The sequence below is a fragment of the Choristoneura fumiferana genome, chromosome 19 (assembly GCF_025370935.1).
Source record: "Choristoneura fumiferana chromosome 19, NRCan_CFum_1, whole genome shotgun sequence".
NCBI lineage: Eukaryota > Metazoa > Arthropoda > Insecta > Lepidoptera > Tortricidae > Choristoneura > Choristoneura fumiferana.
In genome coordinates, this window is record NC_133490.1 from 4434459 (window position 1) to 4449169 (window position 14711).

At 36.6% G+C, this 14711-nt stretch overlaps 1 protein-coding gene across 11 annotated transcripts in view; it reads left to right on the forward strand.

Annotated features, from left to right (window-relative positions):
• Window positions 1-14711, forward strand: part of PMCA (plasma membrane calcium-transporting ATPase 3) — a 216114-nt gene that overhangs the window by 158000 nt on the left and 43403 nt on the right. The window lies entirely within an intron of this gene.

Consider the following 14711-nt stretch of genomic DNA (forward strand, 5'->3'; position numbering starts at 1 on the left):
CCTATTAAACCATAAATAAGTATTATCTTAACCATCACCTATTAATTAACAGGAATGTAATATTTGATTACTTCCCTGCCATTTAGGGCGTACGTAGTTATACTATGACAAAGCAATTACAGCTCGCAACTTAATTATCCAGGGATCGCGTCGTGTCACGTAAAGGTGGCATTTACCCTGAATTAGGGTTGGCAAAAATAATATCCAGGAGAAAGTTCTGCACGAGGAAGGAAAGTTTTACGCACTATGTGGCTATTGAGATAACGATAGTCTTCTTTATATTCTGTCTCCTCACGGTGCGTGCCTGTGCGTTGTAACGGGCATTCTGTGTAAATTGCGACATTAATGTTTCAATAAAGACGAAATAATTTACTAGTTTAGTTATTTAGTTTTGTGCAATTCGGGAGGTGTAAACTAATTAAAGAGATCTAGGTACCTATAATGAAACCTCTTACAAATCAAAGATCTTTTCTCAGTCCAACCGTCAATCAACAACGCTCAAACGTAAAATGCTCTGGAAATAATTTCGTGAAATAAAAATTCCTCTTCGTAGGTTTTGTAATCGTTCGAAAGCTATAAAAACCCGAAATACGCAGCCCTATCTATTCACGAAGATGCTTTTATTAGACACTTACAAGGAAGGCGTCGTAAAACGCTCGGAAAACCTTAATTTGAAGGGCATTCGTATCGACTCCGAACGAAATTACATTATTATCTGACAATAAATACTTTTCACGCCCAAATTAATCTGATGATTCGTTTTAAATTCAGATATCTGACCATTCAATATTGATTGTTATTTAACTAAAGTCTGTCATTATTCTTGTTTGTCTGTAATATTTGTTATCGCAGTATAATCATGTCATCGGCATAAAATGTTATTTATATTGTCATTCCTCTGCGAAAACGACTAGATGGCTTAGTATTTTGGGAACCTGACTACAAACCTTCAGGTTCGGTTGAATACCCGATGGGGGAAAAATATTGATGTATGGAAATAATGAATTCAATTACATTCGTAGCTGCATTCTGAGCTTAAGCTCTAGAGTTTTGGATGTTTAATATGTATTTAAGTATACCTTTACTTACTTTAGGACAAGGTTAATTGGTGTAAATTTTCCTGTGATATTTGTCTATTTTATTCCTACCACTGTATCCATTTTGCGTTATAGATACGTTATAGTATATTATCTAATCAATCAATATTTAAATTGTATTGGTGATATAATAAAATATCTTATTTATTCAGTACCTAATACCGCAACTCGTCACTGCGGCTACTTGATCAAAAAAGCTCTCATTAATTTTAAACAGACAGCATCATCAATCCATAGGAACAGTGACAAACGAGTCATAATATCCACGTGTCGCTTTAAAAATAATCATCACCATCACGACACGGCAAGGAATCGGCCGCATGAGCCCGTGACGTGCACTTGGACGTCAATGCGGTCAACGTGACGTCAGATCTTAGAGATAAATCTATTTGAGAACTATGTGATGCTTGATGCTTGTGATACTTTGATTATCTATATGGAAGAAAAGTCCTTACTCTTACAAGATCGCAGTTCAATATCGATATATTGGAACTTTTAGATAGCTATCACACCAAAGCACAATTTGTGATCGTGATTGTATAATTATAAGGAACAGTTTAAAACTTTGAAAGAATTTTAGAAACGAAAATCGCAAGCTTACTCGTACCAATAGATGATATTGTTACAAAACAGAAGGTGTAAAAAGACTTTCGTTCAGGAAAAGTTAACCTGGTTTTGAGAAATAAGGGTGATGATCTGGAAAATGTATAAAGGAAATGAGAGACAGTGCATTTGCCAGTTGCTCTATCTATCCCAATCTGAACGAGACTGCAGGAGTCACGACGAGGATTCTCTGATATAAGGTCAAAATTGAATTATTCTTCATTCGCCCTCTTTCCAATCAGTCTGCTTACGCTTGAAGGTCATATGACAAGCAATCCCACGTATGCTCGGTATTCATACGTCCCGTTGTATGTTACGACTAACTATTCTAGTCGAGACACTACGTCATCACATCTCATAAGAATTAGAGAAAAAGCTTACTCTGATTATAGTTTATGAGTTCTCGTGTTGGTACTGTGCCCACAGGCCCCAGAGCTATTGAAAGTTTAGAATTGACGAATGAAATAATTACATTATGCGGACGATTATACTTTTTCACGTTGTAAGCGCTTAACGGACGTCATAGATGTCTAGATTATTTCAAAGCGTCGGTTTTTTCTCTTACGTTTTGAAGTTATTCGTGTAAACGGCTTTGTAACTGCTGTCGCCCACTTTTTCTTAAAATTTTCTTGAGACTTCCGGCTTTTGTTATGTGCAGTTATTGTACTTTTTCATACGAAATAATTACGCTAGGAAACGGGCTACTGTTTATTAGTATAAACGTAGCCCGTAGTAATTCAACCTGTTTTAAATAAGTACTTATGTTACCTTAGCTGTTGGTTTCTTTTCTTTTCGTAAATTAGCTTCCTCTAGAACTTCTATCTCCATTTCATAGGCTGATAAATTTAAACGTTTCATTTATTTCACTGTGCAGTTCAGTAATTTACATTGACCCGAAATTTTGCCTGCATCTCTTAAAGTGCATTCTGAATGTGACTCGCTCCTTAAATTGGATCTGACGTTAGCTAAATGGGATTGAACGGTGCGGCTGCGCGTCGTAACCGAATCAAGGGTGAAAGCTTGAGCGGGTTTCAAGACGCTCTGTCAATGGATGAAAAAGTTTTTTTTTTTTTAATTTTCATTTTCGAAAGGCTCGAAAGTAGATCGAAGGTAGAAAAATAGTTTGAAAACTTTTGTGTTAGTGTTTTTGGGCTTGATGATTAAGTTTTTTTGATATTAGCAAAATAAACTATTTCATTTCATTTTCATTTCATTTTTTTAAATAACATCTATTGAAATTAATCTCGGTTAATGGACTATATCGCAAAGACCTTCAAGATGTTTGAGTAACCTAGCTACGGCCGGCCTCTGTCGAAGACTTCCCCATCCTTCCTTGTCTATATCATGAAGAAAACTGAAAATTTTCGGCTTTCTACATCCATGGGTTTGGGGTTTGATGAGTGGGAACATTCTTTTTAAAAAATAAGATTCTAGATTAAATAAAATAAAAGGACAGTCTTTTTTTGTATTACTAATATTTCATTACTCTTTCATTCACTTTGTTTTTCTTCTTTACTGAATGTACAATGTCAATAGTTCTTTCACCAACATTGAACAGTGGAAGCTATTTAGTTTCGTAACCCCGCTCGAGCATCAATATGCGCTCATTCGTATGTCGGCTGTTTCCGTTTCAATAAAACTTGATGCTCATCGTTTAAGGACGGCATTCAATGTTTTCATATGAACTTAGTTTATATTGTTGCTTTATTTTTGTTTTTTTTAGGCGTTATTTTCCATTAGCTTAGTTTCAAAGTTGTGCTTTTGTGAAAGTTTATTGTCTAATTTTGTTTACCATTTCTCCGGTTTTTGTTCACTTCGTTGAAGCTTATAATTTTAGATATAGGGGCGCATTTAAAATCTTAATTAAAATAGTCACGTAAACTATGACCTATTCCGCTTATCTAGAGAAGGCAAAGTTCGTCCCAACTTGTGGTTTGGTCTGTCCAGAGGTTTTAGAGATTAATAACCAAAGTTTAACCAACGCGATTGTTAGATATTTTCACCCAAACACACGTTTGTTTTGAGTTAAACTCTTATCATTATTCATCTCTTGGGTTGGACTGGTGCTTAGACTAACTTTAATTAAATAAGCAGATTTCATGAAGAAAATTTTACGGAAATGGTCTTTTGCTTCTGCAAGACAGAGTATTTCTAATGTCAACACATTCACTTCTTGCACGTAATCATTCAAATATAAGATCTTTCGTTGACGGTAATCGGTTGAATATCAATGCCACACCCACCCAAAAGCAAAAAAAAAATGATGTAGCCTTTGTTTGTTTTTTTGTTACTTGTTTTGAATACAAATTTATTTTGGCGTTAGATGTACTATACAAAGGTTCCACGGATGGTGGTTCAGTGATAATTACCTACATAACATGTTTACTTTATTCTCGTGTCATCATTATATTAGTGTAAAAATTTCAAACTTAATACCTTTAACGTGTTTCCATACTTATACTTTATTTGTTATATTTATTACCGCCCCCCTTTTATACTGTTGTAAACCTTCACGTGTTAATATTCGTTAGACGATAGCATCTATTAAAGTTTAACATTTTAGAGATTAATAACCAAAGTTTAACTTCGCGATTGTTAGATAAACGAATGTTTAAACTCTTATCATTATTCATTTCTTGGGTTTTTGGTGCTTAGACTAACTTTAAAAGTAGATTTCCTACCCGGAAACTTTTGCTTTGCAAGAATATTTCTAAGTCAACACATACTTCTTCACTAATCATTCAAGTAAGATCTTTCGTAATCGGTTGAATATCAATGCCACATAATGCTTTACCTTGAACGCCTGAATACAAATTTATATTGGCGTGATAAATTACACTAACAAAGGTTCCACGGATGGTGGTTCAGCACAACATGTAATTACCGAATTGCCGTGTTTACTTTATTCTCGTGTAATTTATTACCCTTAGGTAAAAAATCAGTGTTGTAATACCTTCACGTGTTTCCGATACCCGCTACGACATCAATTTTTATACATATGCGTACCGCCATCCCCTTTTATACTGTCACCGACAAAACCCCTCGTACTAAATTCGAAGGTTTGACGATAGCATCTATTAAAGATTAAGATACGGCTAACTTCTTGAAGAAACGAATGTTTTCTTATCAATTTTTTTTTCAAAGGAGTACCTACCCACATTTTAAATTACTTAGTATTCACTTCTCAGTGTATTTGTTTCATAGGTGCAATGTTTTCGCCGAGTTGATCTGCTTTCATTGCATTTTTCATAGTAACATGTTCTGAAAAGTCCATCCTTATCCTGCCCCATAAACTTCAGACAGTGGTTAGAGCACCTCCTGTATCAAAAGGTTTCAGAGCTTTACATAATATTCAATTTAATCCGAGTCCACTCGATGCATCGGGCCAGATCCCGAATATAATCCTCTTGGGATGACCACCCATTTCTTGCAACTTCAATTCTCACTGTACTCTTCTAGACACAGGGTTCTAATTCAGTTCGTTTCCCCAGCGGAACACTTGCTAATTTATATTGTGTCGTATCAACTGAGCTACAAAGTTCATTACAATTCAAATCGCCAGCAGAATAGCGGAAGCTTAAGCCCCTGTCTAAATATAATATTTTGCTCTACATCTGTAAACTTATTTATACTCCGTTATGTTGATAATAGCTTTATTTTATGCTCGGTTAACTTAGTTATTTGATGTGGATCCGTCAATATTGTCTCTTCGAAAGCATTTGGCAAACATTTGTTCTTGATATTGACGATTTGGCCTACTCCATCCAATATGATAGTCTAAATTACACCAATAGTATTACTTTATTCACGCTTCTATACGTTTTAGTGGTTATTGGTAATTATTAATATTATAAATGCGATTTATAAAACGTTCAAAGGCAAGGTAAGTCAAACGTAAAGCAAAGAAATTGCTGAATCACTTAATAGTCAATAATGATGAATAGAAAAAGTAGTTTTTTACCAACGTCATACAAACTATGAATTAACAGGATAACTTTGAAACTACGTAGTCAAGTAAAACAGGCTTCTAATCTAACGCAGTTTGCTTGTAGATAGCTCGTTTGGTGCAGCTAATACGCCCGAACCCAAGCACAAATTGTGCTGGCAAATAGATCATTAGCAAGTGCTTGCTCAGGAATTTTAAATAACTTTGACCATGCATTTTCGTTGCTTATAAGCTCATTGTCCGTTTCCATGACATGATAAGGTTTTATCTTACCTACTAAAACTACGGCTTCTTAGCTAAATAAGTTCACCAGATATACTACATTGTTTTATCAATTGACATAACTCCTCCGATATATTACAGAAACTAGTCTCATTGATGTAAGCCTTTAAGATGAGCGTATTCAGCAGTAAACCGATACAATATCGATAAAGGTTCGTGTAAAACTTTATAACGGTCTTACGTAAAAGGTCGTGCTCTGTCTGTGGTTTACGATAACCAGCGGGCCGTGCCAAAATACGTAAAAGTAAATGTTTGTTGCGGCGATCAAAAGTTTCGATTCGACACATTGCCTTAAAGTTTTTCGATATTCGTTTTCTTGATGGGGTTGTGGTTACTCTGCGGATATAAGTGTGCGTTGCAACAAGTTACCATAACGATAACTAATGTAAAATCAGCTGTCAAGTTTCTGATATTAAATATATTGACCCGGATAACTCAGGTCTTAAATCGAGTTTAGCTCTACATGTTTCTGACTAATCCGTAGCCCTTCGTCTTCGGAGCAACGCGACTCAGCGACTGCTGCAATACGCGCACTCACAGAACACACACAACTCACACACACGTGTGATGCGGATTAGCCCGAAACATGACGAGCTGAACTCGATTTAAGACGTGAGTTATCTGGTTCAATATATTTAATATGAGTGAGTCTCACGGTAGCTTCATGTTCAAAATTGTCAAGTCTCTGGTTAGGTAAATTTCAGCTACAGCTTGCTTTATCAGAGATTTAACTTAGTTTGCTTAATTTCTTTAGTAACGTTTTTACTTACCGATTGTGAGCTTTGATCAAAATCTGTTGAAATGTAGAAATGAAGTAATTAAGAAATGAAAACTCCATCTAAAATCATATCCTAAGAGTACCATTACCATCGTCCGCACGTTCCACTGGCCGACACGTAAGGGCCCTCGCGCACGATTTGCTCCTCCGATAGGCTAATGCGGACCTTTGTGCGAAGGTACTACGTGCCGAATGGCAACAGGGTCCTCTCTGTTATATAAGAACCTTCTAAGAAGTGATTCCAATACAATTGTTCAACGTTTCATAACTTTTTTTTTATCCGAATGTAAATGAACTAAGATTTTTGGTGTTCCGTAGTAGATTGTTTAAATTGTGACTATTAAGTCTAATAAACTCGTCCTGTGTGACACATTTGTTGGTTTCCACAATTACTCGCATCCTCCTGCGCGTCGAATTGCGTTTGCTTACGCACAAAAATACTTTAAACATAACCGAATTGAAATACAGCGTGTTAATGCAAATTAGATAGGAAATTGTCCAAAACAAGGATGATTAAGCATTCCCCAAATTCTCATTGAACATATTGGCTCCGTAGTTTGCAAGTTTTTGAGTTCCCGTTCATTTTCCGCTTGTCTAATAAGCGTTGAATAATGAGGGATTGATTTGACGCCGGCCCCACATAGAGTAACCTCGCTCGCTCCCTTGGCTGTTCGCTATCGACTTTGTCTTTCTATTACCGTCCACCGTCAGCCAGACAGCTGTTCTTCAGTGACGCTTCATCAGTAATTCAGATGGGTATATTGCCTTTTGTAATGTTGACATTAAGTGCAAGCTAAACTATCTCCACATTCTAATAAATTTAATCCGTTTATAAATAATTTCCTCAAACAAGTAATTAAGACTAATCACCAAAACGACAATCATGCGTGAAATTTTTACTACTCAAATTTACTAGTGATCAATTTTTAATTCTGTATTACGCGGTACCGCGGTAGTTCATAGATAAGCGAAATCATTGGATAAATACCGAGACCGCTTAGAACGATGTTGGCAACACATGCAAGGTCTAACAATCGATCAGTGGTGTTCGAATCAAGACCGATTTATCCGACATCAAAAAGATTTAGTCCGACTTGTACGAAGGTAGAGAATTAGACGTTCCAAATTGTAATGTGAAATTAGATGAATCGATTTGCGTGTGCTATAAATTCATTACGACATTGCATACAACTTTCTGATTATAATTGGATTTGTATATGACTAGCATTTTCATACATTGTTAATGTTAAGTATTCTGGCTAATCATTAAACGATCTAACTCTGTGAACTTTCCGTCGTGGGGCGATTGTAGCCTAGCAACAAATCGACACCGACGGCTCCGTAACCTTGTTTACACGAGCCTAATATATTGACTGGCAAGTTAAACTAACTTAACCCTGCAAAAAGCCCTTACAAGGTAAACCCGCCCCTTGTCACGTCGGCTGACACGTCGCACGTTGTATGTTGAAATAAAATAGCATCCTCTTAACATGAACCTTTAATATTGTCTTATGCCTCGAGTCGAGCCGTTTGAGTTATTTAGTAAACAGGAGACTGTTTCACCAGAACCATTGACTATTGCAATCCACATTTAGTTTTATTTGTAACGCCATATTTAATCAAAAACTGCAAAGCAGGAGACGATTAACGCATGTTCTCCTATATCATCAACTTGGCGTTTAGTTAATTGTTGTGTCCAAGACATTCAGTTGTAGGAACGTGTAATGTTCACCTTTGTAGATGTGCGTTTTGTTCTAAATGTTGCAAACTTTCTACTGCATAATAAACATCATCAGTTAACTATATCTCCACTCCAATCAGGCTTTACAGTGCGAGTTGACGTTTAAAAGCCAGGAGACCTGCCGCGAGAAATCACGGCCTATCTAAACATAGGTTTTGAATAATTCCGCAATTATTTACCCTGTGAAATATTGGCGCCAACGAAATGTTTTTGGCGAAATAATGTAACTTTTATTCCGCTCCCGAGCTTTGTCCGACGTAGGTATCATTCGAGTATAGCAATTTTATTTGTACGTTTGCGTTAAATATTGTTCTGCACCGCGAGATGTTCCCTCGTTCCGACTATTTATTGTCTATAAACTAATTCTATTATGTTATGTGACTGCTCACGTTATTCGTATGATTTGTTTCATTTGTTGGCTTACATGTTAAATTTGGCGGGCAGAGTCAATATTTATTTTCTGAATTAATGTTCTCTGTTACTACTACTTTACGATTGGCAGCCGTCACTGACTCATCCCGCACCGCAATATCACGTTTCCGTTCATTTGTGATAAGAACTAAAAATGTCTGGCTGATCTACTGTTTAATTCTCAAAAACACTGTTCTGTATTTATTTAACAATCGATGGGCAACTTCACAATGGGTACTTGCGCCGATCTGACACTGAATACGAGAATGTGGGAAACGTCTTGTGTCTCATCCAATATGCATGTGGATTTTGTTCAGGCAACCGAGAAATGCACGAATACTGTTTTTTTTTCCCTTTTTTTAACTGTTTTACGTTGCCTCAACTCATTGTTCAACGTTTCACATACTTATTTCAGAACAAGGAATTCATCGGTTAAAAATTGAAAAAACGATGTAGTGCTCTTAGAAGAAGATGATTTACATCTCTTTACTCGCAAAAATTCATATGCAAGTTAGAATGTCGGTGTTGATACGATGATAAAAAACTTAAAACGTACATTATTGACATGACTCAGGGTCAACGTAATCGAAACGAGTAGACATAGCTGTTTTAGGAATTATTGAATTTGACTGATGGGCTTGCTAACCTGCCTCGTCTAGAGAATTTAACGATAATTGTTCGAACACATACACGTACAAGTGCACTTATTTTTAGGATGGGTGAGCCCCGTTCATTGGCTTCGATGTTTTATGAAATTACTATTTCTGTGTATCCGGTGTGAGTAAAGTAAGTCTACATAATTGTGATTCCGTTCATGAATGCACCATTGTTTGAATTCGTAAAGCACGTGGGTCTCATTGTTTTCTTTCTCGTAGCCATTTTCATTCCGTGATTTTCTCTTTTGTTCACAGCAGCATTAGTAGGTACGACCATTTTTTTTTTTGTTTCCAACGTCTTACTTTATCGGTTTTCTTTTAAATATAGTTCCAATATTCGGTTCACAGAGTTAGTTCAATTTCTTAACATGCAAGTTGTTTTGCTAGTGTTTAATTTTTAATTATGTTTATGTACTTAATGATATTCGCTTTTCCTATCATCGGAACAAACAAATTCAATAACAAACATTTATTTTAATCTTTCATCTGAAACCTCTCCATTAAGACCAGAGTTTAAGCAACCGACTCATAAAAACTGTCTTCGCTTACCATCTCCGTCTAGAGCACTTCAGTTTATTGGCTAACACTGCAGCCATTTATTGATGAAGCTTTCCCTGATACCGCCGGCACTAAAATCATCCGATACATCTAATTTTATACTGTAGCAAGCGGAGTTAATACTATCGACACGTTGGAGGTCAATCGCATTACGTGCGCTCTTGTCACTCCATTATGTGACTATCGTTGCCTTTCGATCTATTTATAGCCGTTCCCGCAGCCTTCTACGCCCCTGCGTTGTTGCATTTAACACTAAAACTAGCTTGTTTTCCTGAAATATTTTTTACTTGTAAGGCTATTTACTGTTTTTACAAGTACTTCTCAAGTTCACCATGATTCAATGCATATACTTACATCAATCTTTTTATTTTAACGTGACCAGCGAGCGTCGTCGTCTTCTATTTACCTGATCGTGAGTGCAAATGAGAACGAAGACGTAGCTCACTGGTTCAGTAACAGCTTAGTCACTCTTTCATGTAATCCTTCATATATTCTAAAATTCATCCTGTGCGAGGATATTTCTTGGCGATTTTCGCAATTTTATTTTGTTTTAATGTAAGGATAGGTGATAATTAGTAACATTTTATTTATACGTAGGTAAACTGTTATAATTACTGTACTTATAGCTAAAGCTTAAGTAACATCCTGTCCTGACCTGAACCTTGATTACGTCAATCAAGATCTGTAATTTGGATAAAATCAAGGTCGCAATAAATTGATAGATGACTAATGATAATTGACCCCTGTATACACTGTCATGTAATATTTTTGTATTCTAGTTTGAAATTATTCGTATATTGCATTTCTCGACTAGCACTTTAAGTCACACTGCTACGGGATGAGTTAAAAAAATCAGTTTTCTTTTTACCCCGTTGTTAGAATGAACACTGTTTATGTTTGCTACAATAAAATGCATCAGATACCATCTTACGTAAGCCGGCTGTCACTACGATAGTGGGCAGGTAATTTATGTTTTGCGAAACACTCACTGACTCACCGTCGTCTACTTTTTAACTTACGGTTATTTTCGCTTTGCACGTTCAAGTTGGGTAATTGTTTTGGTTTGTTGGAATATTTGCTTCTTCTAAAGTAGTTTTCGCCTTTATAATTTATTGAACCAGGCGTTACTTTGCAGAGGTCCATATCAATGAACTAAAATAATTTCCTTGCTCATCCGCGACCTTACGATAGCTAAGCTTATGCAAAATATACGTGTTCATGCAGTTCCTCCACCTCCACACTGTAAGAACACACACAAATCACACAAACCCATCTATCACCACCACCACCACCCCCCCACACTAACGCGTTTCGAACTCAAACAGAGCTCATCTTCAGAGTATCAAACCGTACACCATGCTACCAGTTGTTAGACTACCTTGCCTTCATTTAAAAACACTTACTACTTTATATTTACTTTGCCTTTATTTAAAAATATAGCATCGTTGAAACAGTTACCACCTCCTAAAAGCGAATTCAGTACTATTCTGTGATAAATTTGTTATTACCGTGTCTAGATGTATTTAATGTAGGTACCTATGTGTTGGAATTATTTTCATTACACACTTATAATAAGATTAATCTGATTCCGCGACCCACGCTATACCTACCGGACGCAAGTTCGATTACAAAAGCAGAGTGTTTACGCACAGCTTGTTTGTCTTCGTCCCTTATCCATTCGCTTAGAAGTCTCGAGATGAGAGGCGATAAAAATAGACCTTTATGCAGGCGAAAACACTTGTACCACCTTTTAGGCGGTGCGTCATTATGTTACCGAAACCTGTTTGATTCTAATTTTACTTAGTCCCTGCAGAAGGATGTGCTTGAAGTATTATGTTTAGGACTATGGCCGTGGTAACTTGTATTAAGTGACTGGTTTTTGGATTCGCAGGAGTATCCATGATGTTTTTCGTATAATTGATGGAAATTTGTTTTCAAACCGTATGTTACATGTACTTAATTACTTCAGTTGATATCCTACCTCCATTTACGATATTTTGTCCACAATGCTATTCAATAAGTCTTTTGCTTTAACATTATCTATATCGAGAATAATCTCCCATAAACTATCACACAAAATGACCGCTGGGGCTATGAAGACAATTTTCCTTTCGATGTAATAAGGCCCTCCCACACTCCCACTCACATAGTTAAGTATATCATTACAGGTGCTCTGCGTAAGGGTAATAAGTATTTTCACCCCTTAGCGATACGTTGACTGGATCTGATAAATTTGTCAAATAAATTTCACGTTGGCCGGAAAAGGGCGGCGTTAGATTGCGTTTAACGTAGGTACTTTATGGGGAAACAATTTGCTTAAATCTTCCTAAAGTACGAGTACATTACAGGCTGTAATTTGATGGTTTAGTGTGTTTGTTCTTTACGAAAAATATGTCTATTCAATCTTTTTGATTCTTAACGTTTTGAAAGCCACGGTCGGCCACAGACACAAAACAAATCGGAAAATCGCTCCATAAGCGCCACGTAATGCCGACATGGCGCCTATTATGGCACGATTTTCAGCTGTCGCGTTTTGCCGACAGTGGCGCTCAAAAGTTACTGTCATTGGGTGCATAAAATACTTGAATTTTCTTAATCTGTCTCGTCAAACTTTTTGTGTAGTCTGTTGTTTGGTTTCCGATCAGTTGCACTATAGGTATCTGTATGTGTTTCACTATGCTATTTTACGATTGCCACCATACCAACCGGATTTAAATACAATCGAAAGCATATTACGTCAGTTCGATGATTGCAGAGGGATACCTTTCTATTTTCAGTGCTATTTCAGGTACTCATTTAATTTTCTAAGATTTCATTTTGAAACAATCTTTCATATCTAATTGTGACGAAGTCATTCTTGCTTGCTTACTGCACATTTAAACTTGACTGTAAAGACAAGAGCGTCGCTGTTAACCATGCAATGCTAATGGTAATTGAGTCTGCTCTTTATTGCGACGATAAGATTTCAGTCTCTGATCTCTAGGAATGATTGTTGATACTTATGTCGGTACTTGATTTCAAGTGTTGCTTGTCAAAATTTAATGAAATGTACCTGAAATTCTGTTCCTTCAATCTGCACTGTTAAATTGAATTACAGCAATGCTATTCAAAATATTTTTAAAACAAAAAGTTTTCTCATCGTCGGATTGATTATTTTATATATTTTTAATATCATTTTCTGGCTAAAGGTGAGCCAGCTTCTCGTCCTTCCCTTTTTGTCTTTGCAACACCGAATATACATGAATAAGCTTATTAATAAAGCAGATTTATTAATACTCGTTCTCACAAAAGGGTTTTTCAATACTAGGATTATTTTTTTTAAGAACCGTGATTTTTTTCCGGACCGTTAAGGGCAACGGAACTCTCTGAGATGATAAATATTCATGAAGGGGACGGTACTCGCAGATTTCTTTGCCTTAATGAATTCGCCGTACAATCGAGGGGCATACATACGTACATTGAGTTGATTTCTTTTTCATGGGCGTTTTGCGCGGATTCAACATATTCTTGTGTTTTTGCGTCGTCGTACATGTCTGAATTTGAAAATATTTGTGCAAATTAGTTGAAAGGGTGTGTTGATGTATGTTGCCATAGTTTTTGTTGTTAGAGTGCATCCGTTTTTGCATGGGTATCATTATCGACCTAATCACCTAACTTCCGCTATCGACGTTTCTTTCTATTTGACATCAAAGGGCGAAAGCTATAAAGTATTTTGCAGCTAAAACAAATTTTTGCGTAAACCTAGTGAAAAAGTATCTAATTAAGGATTAATTCTGTCAATTCCCGTTTTTTACAAAATAACCGAACTCATTTCTAAACGAAGTCCAACGGAAGGCTCTGCCGGCTAAACCCTGTTTTATTTATATTTAGACACGGGTGACGCCCCCTAAGTTTATTAAGAAAATGGTTTTTTTTTTCATTCGTGTTGAATCACGGAAACGCCCACAACCACCCTTAAACGTAATGAATGCTAATGCTATGTTGTCTGCTTAATGTAAACTGAGAACTTCGTTTGGGAAGTTATTCCTATTCAATTGTAGGAGGCAATTGAAATTGCCAAGTTTTGTACCGCGTCGACCTGGGGGAATTCTACGGGATCGTGCATGGGCAAAGTGCACTAATTTTACGTTTTATTATTTGGCTGGTGTGTATTAAAATCAGACATTGGATTACGTTGTACTTTTAATGTGCTGTAGTTATTTTTATTATAAGACCCTGGTCGCGGGGTCGCGATGCTAACAAGTTACAAAGACATCGATCGAACATTGCAGTGTCGGAATGGATTTTACTGGAATAACGACGGTGTTGATTTACGTATCTACAACAGTATCTACAACAGTAGTAGCGTTTAGCTAATCAAAATAATAATTATTATAATATAAACTAGATTGCCGGTTGTATCTTTTTCCAGGAAGCTTTTATTCATCGTTCCCCGTGGTGCGTGTTACATCGGCCCGTTCATGCCCATCCATTATGAATGGCACACCGCGGGGTCGCGCTGTATTATGCTGTGAAACTTTGCTCACATAAACTTTACGATTAGCTAGCTTATTCAGCCATTTTATACTCCAGACGACAACCGAACCGAAAGGGTCTCACGCGTTAGCCAGCTAAGGCACAGACTCCTATAACACCGTCA